Below are 12,088 nucleotides of genomic sequence, written 5' to 3'. Positions count from 1 at the left end.
CGACTCAAGCTGACAGAAAGGTTCCTCGTTGACCTCCATCCATGGAAGATGGACTAGGAACCCTTCTGGGTAGCATTGTAACTGGTTAGCCTGAACAAGAGGGACAACAAATTAGTTAAATTTTCTTAGGTGGATTATAAATGATTTTTCATTTCTTGTAAGAGGATATTTTGATGAAGTTTGAAAGTAAAATTTTCCTCTACTGCTCAAGCAAGGAAAAAAAAAAAAAAAAAAGGTGGCTGCTGCTCTCATATGTTTACCACATTTAAGTTACTCACCTCTCCAAAGTCCATTAAGAAATGATATATTTTTATTTATTGTTTTGCCAGACAGCAAGAATGCAAGCTTTCCTGTACTACTCCATCAATTACTTCATGGATAGAGCGGAAAGGTTACTGCGTTCAAGGGCCAAAGGGTGATTTACTCTGCACAGCTAGTAGAGCTAACAGGATCCTTGGCTTGTTTAGCAGAAGGACAGGTATCTTTTGACATAGAGGCAAGCATTTTTGAAAAACTGTCTGTGAAGAAATGACTCATATTCTGGGCAGTCCCCAGAAATCATATTTAAAGTGAAGGACACTTTAATTTGAAGAATGTAGCTAACACGATCCAGTGGCAGCAGTACCTGCAGTAGCAGGGTGTAAGTTTCAAATTTCCTGATCATTTTGGGAGATGGGGAAATTAGATCTTTAGTGAACATAGCTATACAATGTCAAACAGTTTAATCATAACCTCTGATTTTTGCTATGAATGCCAGCACTGCTTCATCCAATAGAAGGGAACCGCATCCAAACCTTCCATGATTTCTTAAATTCCACCACTCCCCTCCTCTTCTATGCGTTTCCACTAGACAGACATCTTCAGGTACATTAAGATAATCTCCTTAAAGGCTGTAGCAAAGCATTGATGGTTGTGCTAAATAAGAGTGGACCTTACAGAGGTTAAATGTAGGTACAGAAATGTACAGAGGTTAAAGAGGTTAACTCCCTACTCCTGGGCTTCCTCCTTATGGATGCTGCTATCAGTGAAAACTGCTTCTCAGTGAAAAAGCCTACTGAAATCTAAGTAAGATTCATCTACAACTGTAAGTTTTTCTGTTTGAAAGTCTAACTTCTGTGGTTACAAACATCAGGTTAATACAGAGGTCTCCTAACCTGGTGCCACTGTGTTTAACAGAACAGTGCAGTACTTGGTTGCTGACACACAGGATTACTGTTTGTGCACTGAAATAGCCTTAAATAATCAATCAGTGAACTACCAGGGTACTGCCTTATATGCAGTGATATGAATACAATAGCCATCAGCTTATCTTCCCTTTGAATGTGTCTTATTGCTTCAATTACCAGTGTATTTTCCAGGAGAAGCATGTCAGGAACTGAAAGAAAAAGCTGAGCAGCCAGAAGCACGAAGTTTGAGTGATGCAATAAAACATCCTTCACTGCCATTACTGACCCATGGAGCTGCATACATTCTTAAAAGATGATAAACACAAAGATGAAAGAGCTACCAACTGCAATATTTTTCTTATTATCACAGTAAGAAACCCACTGATTAGAACAGACCTTGAAAGCCTCATGAACAATGAGGAATGCAAAAACAGCATTTAAAGGCAGTATTGGAAAAATATGGCAATGGAGTAACTTCAGGGCAAAGATCATCAATAGTAAAATCAAGGATAATTTTCACATCCATATTTTTCAAGATGGCAGCTGCTTTTAGGAGCTGATCCAAAGCCTACTGAATTCAATAGAAATATTTAACTTCAATGGATTTGGAATCACTTTAACTTTTGGCTGAGAGAGCCACATTACTCCAAGTTAAAAGACAGAAGACTTGGCAAAAGATAACTGAAGTTACAGCATATTTAGGGTCAAAAGACATTAAGTGCTGGACCAATTCATCCCTCGTGTGATTCCACCATACCCAGAGCATTTGCAGTCAGTTTTGTACTGACTGATGATGTCTTGTAATTTTCAATGAGTTCAACATGCAAGTCAGGGTAGAATTTGACCCAGTGGATGAGACTGTACTGTAAAGTTAATTTCATTTGAATACAATAGCCCTATTGGTTTAAATAACTGCAGAAGTTTTTCTTAACACATTAAAAGACTATATTTTACGACTATAACCTCACAGCTATGAAATATAGCTCTCCAATGATAACTATGAGATATAACTTTCTTCCCAACAGCTGCTGGTGGGAATTTTGCTGTTTCTGAAATAAATATTATATGCATACATACCATACTTGGAGGGAAAGAGAGCAATAGGAAATACAATGAGCTGACTAGAGATGTGTTATTTATTTGCACACATTATTAATGATCTCATAGCTCAGAAGTGGTGGAGGGAACCTGAGCCACTTGTGAATTATGAAAGGTCATCAATAACTCATAGCAATATATGACACATCCATTCAGGTCATCCAGACTTACTCGATGCTTGGTCTGTTTATCTAACACCAGTTTTAGTTTAGTCTGTAGTGTGTGTTGATTTCATAGTACATAATGTAGCAATGAGACCTCTTGGACACAGTCCCATGTAAAATGACTAAGTCTGAAATATAAGAGAACCTGAAAGAAATTCTCAGAATATCAATTGATATTGAGCTGAACCACACATATCAACTTCCAATGACACATGTGATTGTTAAGTAACCTAGATATAAATAGTGTGTGCACACAGGACTGTAAAAACACACACATTTCACAGATGTGAAACTACGCTTTTTTCTCTCTCTAAGAAACCAAGAGCAAACATGGAAGAGATTACTTTGGTAGTAGTATCACATGATATTCAAGTACTACTGAGATGAGCATAGAATAAGAATGGAATAAATTACAACCCAGTTTTCCAGTGTCGTTAAAGAAATTTAAAGACATTCTGTGCTTGATCACATATCTGAAACTGAACAATTAAGCATAACTTATACATCCAGAATGTTACAATTGACCCCCGTTATTCTTAGAATAGTAGAGACTACAGTTCTATGTGCTTTAATTATAACTACTTTGAGATAGTTCTCAGACCATAAAACATACTTGAAAACAGGATTCTGAAAAATATGAGTTCAAATGGTTTTTGTCCAAGGAATTGTAATAAACTCATTAGAAAATATTAGACCCCTCTGTTAGTTCCTCTAATCCTGTTGGTAACACTCAGTATATCAAACAGGCCAGGCAGTGCCCATTATTGACTGCCAGAAATTTGTAGCAATACCCTGAGGTGGAGCTCACCCCTTCAAGCCCCAAATGCTTGTATGTTCAGTACTTCTCGAGCTAATGGAAACTCAGAGTGGGAAAGACATGGCACATGGCACACCACAGGGAGCTGTGATGAACGCACATTTTATGCTGTCCTGCATACTTATAAGGTGCCTTGTGCTAGTGCTGTCATCACTGCTCACACGTGCAAATTCTTAGTACAGATCAGTATCCAACAGCTATATGGCAAGACAGGATGCATTTTAGTGACCTACAGATGTGGTTTTTAGGATGGCTGCAAGCACTTAGGCCTCTGGACAAGCTCCGCACTTGACAGTGTCTCAGTCCAAATGCTGCATAAACTGTTTTGTAGTTTTTTTACATTACCTTGTCATGTAAAAACAAACAAACAAACAAAAAAAAGAAAGTACCCAGATCAAAATCTTCCCACATGCCATGTGCTGTTGGAGGTAGATGGAGATCAGACAAAACTGCACAGTTGTTCTCCCTTCTGACCAAGAAGAAAAAAAATATTAAAAAAAGGAGAGAGAGAGAAAGACAAAGGATTCTTTATGCCAAAGAAAAACTAATTCCACACACACAATTCTTTGTCTTTTCAAGTACTTTAATCCAACTCTCATGGTAAGTCACTGCAGATTTTCTATATGGAGTAGAACATTTTGTTTATAAAGTTGACCATGACACAAACACCACCTTCATCAGGGCAGAAGGGCAGCAATCAGGAAAACAGCAAAACAAGGAAATGTTTCTATAAGGTTGCTGGGCACCGCCACATCACAGGAGTGCCAGAAGAGAAAATGGTCTTTCAGGAAAAAAAAACATGATGCTACCCTTTGCTTGCAAAACCTGCCCTCACCTTAATGCCAAATGTGCCTATCATCATGACACTCTGCAACTAATTTTAATGTTTTCTCCCTCACCTTGTCGTCATCCTTCCTTTAAGATAGCTTCTTGCTTTTCTCTTTAATTCCTCTCAAAATTGCCTTATAATAACTGAGTTATCAGGTTGTAGTAAAATATTTTCTCAAACAGGACAGAAAGCTTTCTCAAGGCAAAAATGAAATTGTTGGCTGTCACATGAAGACTTCAGTTTCCCGTAGGGACCCATAGAGGAGTCTTAAGGAGACTCCTGGACTCATACTTAGGTGAATCCTTGATCTTCACTAAAGCTTTATGGGTCGGACTGTTAGTGTAAAACACTTCGCTGAGTCAGATGCTTACACTGTACATTGAGAAGCAGAGAATTACCTCTGACTTGTATCTGATATGTGGATATTGTTAGCTATAGCAAATAATGTCAGCCATGGCCACCTCTCTGTAAAAGACAGATCTTTTCAGCCAGTGGCAGTGAAAATAAAAAGCTTCCAATATAAATAAATAGAAACCATCATAAACTGAGGTGAGTGGCAAAACAAAATGAGCAGCATGCATCACAAATAAGAAAGCATAAACCTGAACAATTGGGTAACTTCTCCACTTTGGTGATTTGTACAGAACCATTACATTTAAAGCCAAAAGAGGGCTGGTAGGATGGCTGAAGTGCTGCCAGGATGGCTGAGGTACTGCCAGAACGTATTTCATTACCTAACTCATGTTTCAGAAAATACTGCTCAAGACAAAAAAATGGCACATACACTCTTTCAACAAGATGCCCACTGGTCCTAAGCATTAAACCAGCTTCAGAAACTAGGCTATATTCAGGCTCCCTCTTACCCTATCAGAGGATGGTCCTCTTGGGACAAAGGAAAGATCATTTACAGAACTCCAGAAAAGCTCATATTTCAGCTACCAGCATTGTTCCTGGTCTGGGGATAAATAGAAGCCAGCAATCCACAGTTCTTCCCACAGGCCTCTAACTCTTCCGAGCCAGCTTTAAAAACTGTAAGTCAAAAAACAACATCAAAAAATCAACACAAAACAAACAAACAAACACATAACAAAAAGCAAAGATCCAATTGTTTTTACAGTTAGCACTTTTTCCAGTTACTGCATGAGTACACTAAAGATGGATCACATCTTAGGAATCCGATTCTGACATCACCACCTTAAATATACTGTTCTGTCTCTATCAATTTAAAACAAATCACTGCTGATTTATTCCACTATTAGATCAGATGTAGGCCAATGAACTGTTTAATATGACTGTGGAAATCAGGTGCTCTGAGTGGAGTATTGATGGGTCCTGTGCACATACTTGAGCACTACAAAACAGAATACACCACAGCCTGACTAATGTGATCCTGGCATGAGACCAGGATCTAAGCCTTGTTTTTCTCATCCATACATCACCACCACATTTTTCAAGTGCCACTGTCATAAAGTTAAGATACAGAACAATCTATCATTTAAATTCATTACATAAATATTTTTGAGTCAACAAGATGACCTTCCATATAGTTATATTTGAAAAAGAACATTTTACTGATGTGGCAAAGAGAACCATGCAAAGGAATACAACACACTACCAAAAAGCATCACTACAAGTTTCACCACAAATTATTTCTGATTTTCCATGAGTTTATGCTTCATAGTTGGTTGAATCTTCCAACAAATCCCCACAATGAACTCATCCTCATATCACCTACAGCCCCACCATGATAACCGCAGTTCCCTCGTCTCTTGTCACCACTGGACTTCTCAGTCCTTTACTACAACATGTTCATGTTCTTTCTACTCTCTCATTTCCTACCCATATCTTTCAATCACTTTGTCTAGCTTGCTGGTAAGCCAAGAAACACCTTCGCAGGGGCCAGCACTACATGAGTATGGTTTGACAGGCCAGGGCATGTGTTAATTGGTCAACCAGCCGGTCAAGAGTCAAACACTGTTCCACTGCCGAGTCCACCATAGCATTCCAGCTACCTCATGATAAATTCTGCCACACATCTCTTTAAGAATGAGCAAACGTAGCATAGGTCAAGTAAATAAGGAGCCACATGCTCTTTCACTACTCACAGACTTTTTGCAGAAAGTTTGTATATTTATACTTCTGTTTCTCTTTTAAAGCTTAATTAAATCAGCTAAAAAATTGGAAAATTCACAGCAAAAAAAAGGAATGACACGTACACTAATGATGTGACAGTATAACATCTCCTTACACTAGGAACTACCATAATTATCACACAGATAGAAAACACTGTTTTATTAGAAAGATTTTTGACCAATTGCTCACACAGTGTTAAAACATTATCTGATGTGTGATCTTCATGAAAGTGTTCAACACAGTAAATTAATGCTCCATGCAGGCTGATAAAGAAAATCTGGGAGTAGCAGAGTGTCACAGTTTGAAGAGTTACTATCCATGCAATAGCTTACAGCATGATGCTATGATATGGAATAGCAATAAAAACCACAACACAGAGATAGCTAAGTTAACATTGCCCCCCTTCACCAACTGCACCCCTTTGGCCAACTTAACAAGACTTTCTCTGGCTGCTCTTTATTTGTCATGTCTAAAAATAAAAATGATCAGAGCCAGCAAATACCTAGGCTCTCCTTTAAGCCTCATGCAGGGTTTAGAGGAACAAAAATGTATATTCAGCACACAGATGCAAGATCTTCTGTTTACAATAAAGCTACAATACTTTTGCAAGCCCTGATGTCAACAATTACCTTTCAACTTCAGAAAGGGCATTCTGTATTCAGGCTTTATGCTGCTGTCCTGAACAACTGCTTGTTCCCAGTTCAAGCCACAGGCACTGCAACTGTTCCCAAGCACACTGAATTCTAGACAGTATTTTTGACATCTACTGTTTTTTTCTACTTAATTTATTTAGGCACATGCAACAGATGAGGGAATGACAGCAGCTGATAAAGACAACAGCAGAAAGGAACTCCAGCTGAACAAGTTAATTCACAATCCCACTTAAAAATCAGGCTGTTCTGATTATCACCTTCTTCTCCTTTGGTTTCAGCCTGATTTTTAGTAACCAAGTTTCTCACAAACTCCTAGACTCAGCAAATAATATTTTAAAGTTAAACCACTTGAAAATTGAAGTAAATATTTTTAGACATAGCCTATTGCCTCTCTCCTTAAGACAGCTGCTGCTAAAATGCGGATGGTACGGAAAGAGAGGAAAATGAAATAATGAATTGTGTGTAAATCAGTAAGATTAGATAGAATTACTAGATATAATTAAAAATCAAGCACTCCAAGGGTGTATGGCATTTGTTCCTGCTCATGGTATTTCATGATAGCAAAGGTTTGGAAATACCCACCAATTCTTTTCAACCCAGCAGGCACAGAGGCTGTTAGTCAACGTGCCAAGATGCTTTATTACTGTGGGGAGTTTGGGCCAGTCCATCTGTACCACTGCTTGAAGATGGAAAATTGTCCTCCAGTAGTTAATATATTTTCACCTCAGCCTAATTAAAGAGATCCAGTGCATTCATTCTCATTAAAAAAAAAAAAAAAAAAAAAAAAAAGAGGAGCTTTGCAATTTCTCCAGTTTGGTGCTGTAAAAGAATTTCAAACATCAGAATAATTTTCTAAAAGTAATGAGTTTCCCCATTCTAGTGGGTGCTACAGCCCTGGTAATAAAGCATCTTTGCTAAAAACTGCTGTCTGCAGACTGATTCATTCTGGTGGCATGAGGGAGAGATTCAGACCGGGAGTGCTCTGCAGGCAATCTGTGACAGTCTTTCATCAGCTGCATATTCTTGACTTATAAAAGCAAAAACAAAGCCATATTGTGAAGATCATGGAGCTTCATTGCTGAGCTGCAGTGTTTTAGTTGAAGATTTCAGACTCCCATACAGTAGCATGCTTGAGAAAGGGGTGCCATATAAACTTAAAATCAAGTGTGAGATTTTTGTCTCCATCGCTGTCTGCACAAATGAGGGAAGTCTCAATTACTCTCCCTTGAGGCATGTTGAGGATTTTGCTTTCCTCTTAACAGACTCACTCTACTCCTTTGAAGTGGCGAAGGGAGACAGTGGCTTGCCTCTCTGGGGTAATATGGATAATGAATGTGTGCACACATAACTGCCTCCTTTCTTGGCATATTTGCAAGATGCTTGCACCAGATTCTGCTCCAGATTGTACCATTGTAAATCTCAAGTAATTCAGAGAAGAATCATTATCTTCTTTCAGCTGAAAAGAGTGAGTGGCCGACAGGCTTCAACAGGAGACTGGCCTGAGCAAAGTCTCTGAGACTTCCTTGCAAAAACACCAGAGAGAAATGTCTTCAAATGCAATCCCAGGCCACTGAGTTCCCAGCATTACTGCTGGGCTCTCCAAATTATTCAAAACTGGGGGAGGGACAGGAGCTTGGGCTATGTCCCACCTTCCCTGTTTGTCACACTCTGACACTGCTGGGCCTCCTGGGGAAGTTTTCCTGCTCCTTGGAGTGTGGGAACCACAGGCATTTCTGGCACTTGGATGCAGAACTTTCAATATATTCTCCCCTCTGCTCACACCCACATTCAGCATAAAAGACAGTGTTTTCCATCAACACTTATCAAAGTGCCAATACTCGGAGAAGAAAAACTAATGGGGGAGGGAGAGCTCAGTTGAAGAAATGAAACCACTGCCGTCAGCCCATTGAAAACTCTCCTAAAAGCCTTTTTCTTCCATATTCCCTAACAGAGTGCCAAACAAACAGTAATCAAAATATATATTATGCTCAAAGCTGCAGATTATTCTTCCCACTGGATTTCTGAGTGGTTCTCCTGTCTTCTTGCATCAGTGTTTCAGGTTGTGAGCTCTCTGAGACATGACTTTCATTATCTCTGGGTCATTAGCAGCTCATAACTCAACGTCAGATAATACTGATAACGAGAAACAAAGGGCAGACCCTTTTCAAATTGTGGAGCCAAATGTATTGCATTGCACTGTGTAAAGACAAAATTGTATGCATTAGTTACTAAGCAGTGACAATGCTGGACACTTGGCTGATTGAAACAAGTGGATGGCACCGCACATTGTGTTAAGCAGTGGGATTCACTCAGAAAAGCAAAGGTACTGGTTGAAGGCCAGACTGAGTCAAGGATGAGTCTGCACGAATTTTCATCACCAGATCAGAATCCAAGACCCAAGTTCAATTTCTTTTTTCAGCTAAAGCGGAATTGTAGCTTCAGAAAAATCACCTAATAATGCCTTTAAAAGCCCCAAACCATGAGCTTCACAATGGTCACTAGGAATCATTAAGGTTGGAAAGGCCGATAGGATCACCTAGTCAAACCACCAAACTATCACCACCATGCCTACTAACCATGTCCTTCAGTGCTACATCTACACGGTTCTTGACCACCTCCAGGGACAGTGATTCTACCACCTCCCTAGGCAGCCTGTGCCACTGCCTCACCGCTCTTTCCGAGAGGAAATTTTTCCTGTATCCAATCTGAACCTCCCCCAGCACAGTGTAAAGCCTTTATCTCCGGGAGCCAGGAGCCCCAGCAGTGTGGCTGGGATCCTGCCCCACTTGTAACCTTGTGCACTACAGCACCAAATGCACAAAATGCTTCTTTATAGCCAACACTTTCAGTGTGCATCACATAATCTATCAGCATTATCTAGAAGAGCAGACTTAGACTCCCTTCTAATAATCTCAGGACTGTGTAGTGGAAGTACGTGCTCTAAAAAATCCCAGAGACTATGGAAAGTAGAAAACCAGGCTCCATTCTCACCTCACTCTGAGGAGTATCCACCCATATCTCCTATCTTTTCCTGCCACCAAATTGGTCTCCAAGAGTCATTCTCTCCAGTTAGCAGATGTCAAAAATAAAAAATAAAAAAAAGGAGAGACAGAGAGAGAGAGAAAACAGCGAAGGTTTCATCTGGAACAGGACAGTACAAGGATACCCAGAGAGACTGTGGATGCCCCATCGCTGGTCTAGTGGTTAGCAATCCTGTCTGTGGCAGGGGGTTTGAAACTAGATGATCTTTGAGGCCCTTTTCAACCCAAGTCATTCTATGATTCTATGATTCTATGATTCTATGGTTCTATGATTCTATGATTCTATGATTCTATGATTCTATGATTCTATGATTCTATTTTTGACTTTCTAAACTAGAATACAGGCTCTCATGCCTGTTTTCTTTTTAATCCAGTCTGTTTAAGTGGAAATTTATGAGTTCAGACAAGCACCAGGTGTACCACACCAGCTGAATGCCCTCACCCCTAGCAGCATAAGCAATCTTTCCTTTTGGTTTTCATTCCAGCCCTATGAATCCTATATAATTTGCAACACCATAGCACCACTTCAGTAGGAAGGATTGGAAGAGCCCTCCCACACAACCCTACTTCCAAGGGCATGATTCAGGGTACACTTCAGTTAGTAATTAATGTGGTTTTGAATGCCTTCAGGCTGATGGGAAGGGTGTACCCAGCTTTTCTGCCCCTTATTCATAACACGTAATTCCCAGCCTAGTGTGTAAAGGCACTGACTTTTATGCTTTTTAAATGAGGCAAGTACTATAGATGTGAGCACCCTTTTGACTCATATTTGCTGCGCATGGAGCATACGTCTACCATCACACCCCATAAGAAATACCCCTTTGACAGCTGGGGGAATGGTGCAGCCCAAGGGGTACACAGTTCTGTTATAACCCAAAGGCTTTCCAGGAACAAAAAGGAGAGAGAGTGAGATCAGAGATCACTGATTTAGATTCATTTACCTAAAACCTAAGAAAGTGTCAACAACTTTACTACAGCTCTGGCACCATGCTGTTTTGTTGGTGTTTTCTTTTTTTTTCATTTATCAGAAATGCTGTCCCCTTTGATTATCAATATATACCAACAATCCTCACCCAGTCTGCTGACAGCACTTTTAACCTGTGGAAGCAACCAATCAAGGGTGTAAAGACACTCCTGGCTAGTTACTACCCTAGGAAAATCAGCTATTGCACTGCAGGAACACAAGTTTTTTGGCTAAAAAGTATTTGTGAAATGGAATAACACATGATTTTTCAACAGGAAAAAGAAGTTCAATATTCTTATTGAGAAAATTTAATAATTATTGTGTTAGTAATTTTTTCTTTGGAATGTTTAATTTCCTTTCTTTTCCTGCAGCTATTGAGCTTTTAAGTTTTCTCTGTTAAAGAGAGTAAAAAGCAACTTTCATTTGTGATCTTAGACAGACACCAGAGAGCCTTGTTTAATTGGTCTGGATTTTGTTGCTAAATACATTTTTTAAATGAATGCTACATCTTCATGAGGGTGCTAAGGTAAATAACAAAAATAGAGCATTTTGGAGGAAATTCTTTACTCAGTGGTGAGACACTGGCACAGGCTGCCAAGAGAAGCTGCAGATGCCCCATTCCTGAGGGAGTTCAAGGCCAGGTTGGATGGGCAGCCTCAGCTGGTGGGGCACTGGAACTGGATGATCTTTAGAGTCCCTTCCAACCCAAGACGTTCCGTGATTCTCTAACTACACAACCTGCTGAAATAATTTGTTGCTGTGGTGTAACATGCCACTTCCTTAAACTTCCTCTCTCCCACTGCATACACTTTTGGACACACTAGGAAGCCAAATTGCTTTAAAACTTGGAGAAACTTACATTTCTGAAATTATCCTATGTTTATATCATTTTATACAGAATGTTATCTGGTAGTTTATGAAGTGAGAGATGGGAGAGTCCAGCAAAGGACATATGAAAAATGGATGTGATTCTTTTTAGTTCAAATAAGTTAAACTCCCACATCAGAGCTGAACTTGAAAAGAAACAAATGAGAATGAAACATACGTATGTAACAGCAAGTTGCTCATCAAATTTGGGAACAAGGTATAAGAATACCATTTTCAATAAGTAAAAATATATAGCCACCTCAACAAAGTCATAATACATGTTTTCAGGGTGCAGGTAGGTGGCAGTTCTACCAGTATAGTGAAATATTAACAGTGCAAATTTGTCTGCTCATTTG

This window comes from Centrocercus urophasianus, unplaced genomic scaffold (genome assembly GCF_019232065.1).
Source record: "Centrocercus urophasianus isolate 14NV4802_14NV808 unplaced genomic scaffold, USGS_Curo_1.0 seq_9, whole genome shotgun sequence".
Classification (NCBI taxonomy): domain Eukaryota; kingdom Metazoa; phylum Chordata; class Aves; order Galliformes; family Phasianidae; genus Centrocercus; species Centrocercus urophasianus.
This window is presented reverse-complemented; position numbering follows the sequence as displayed.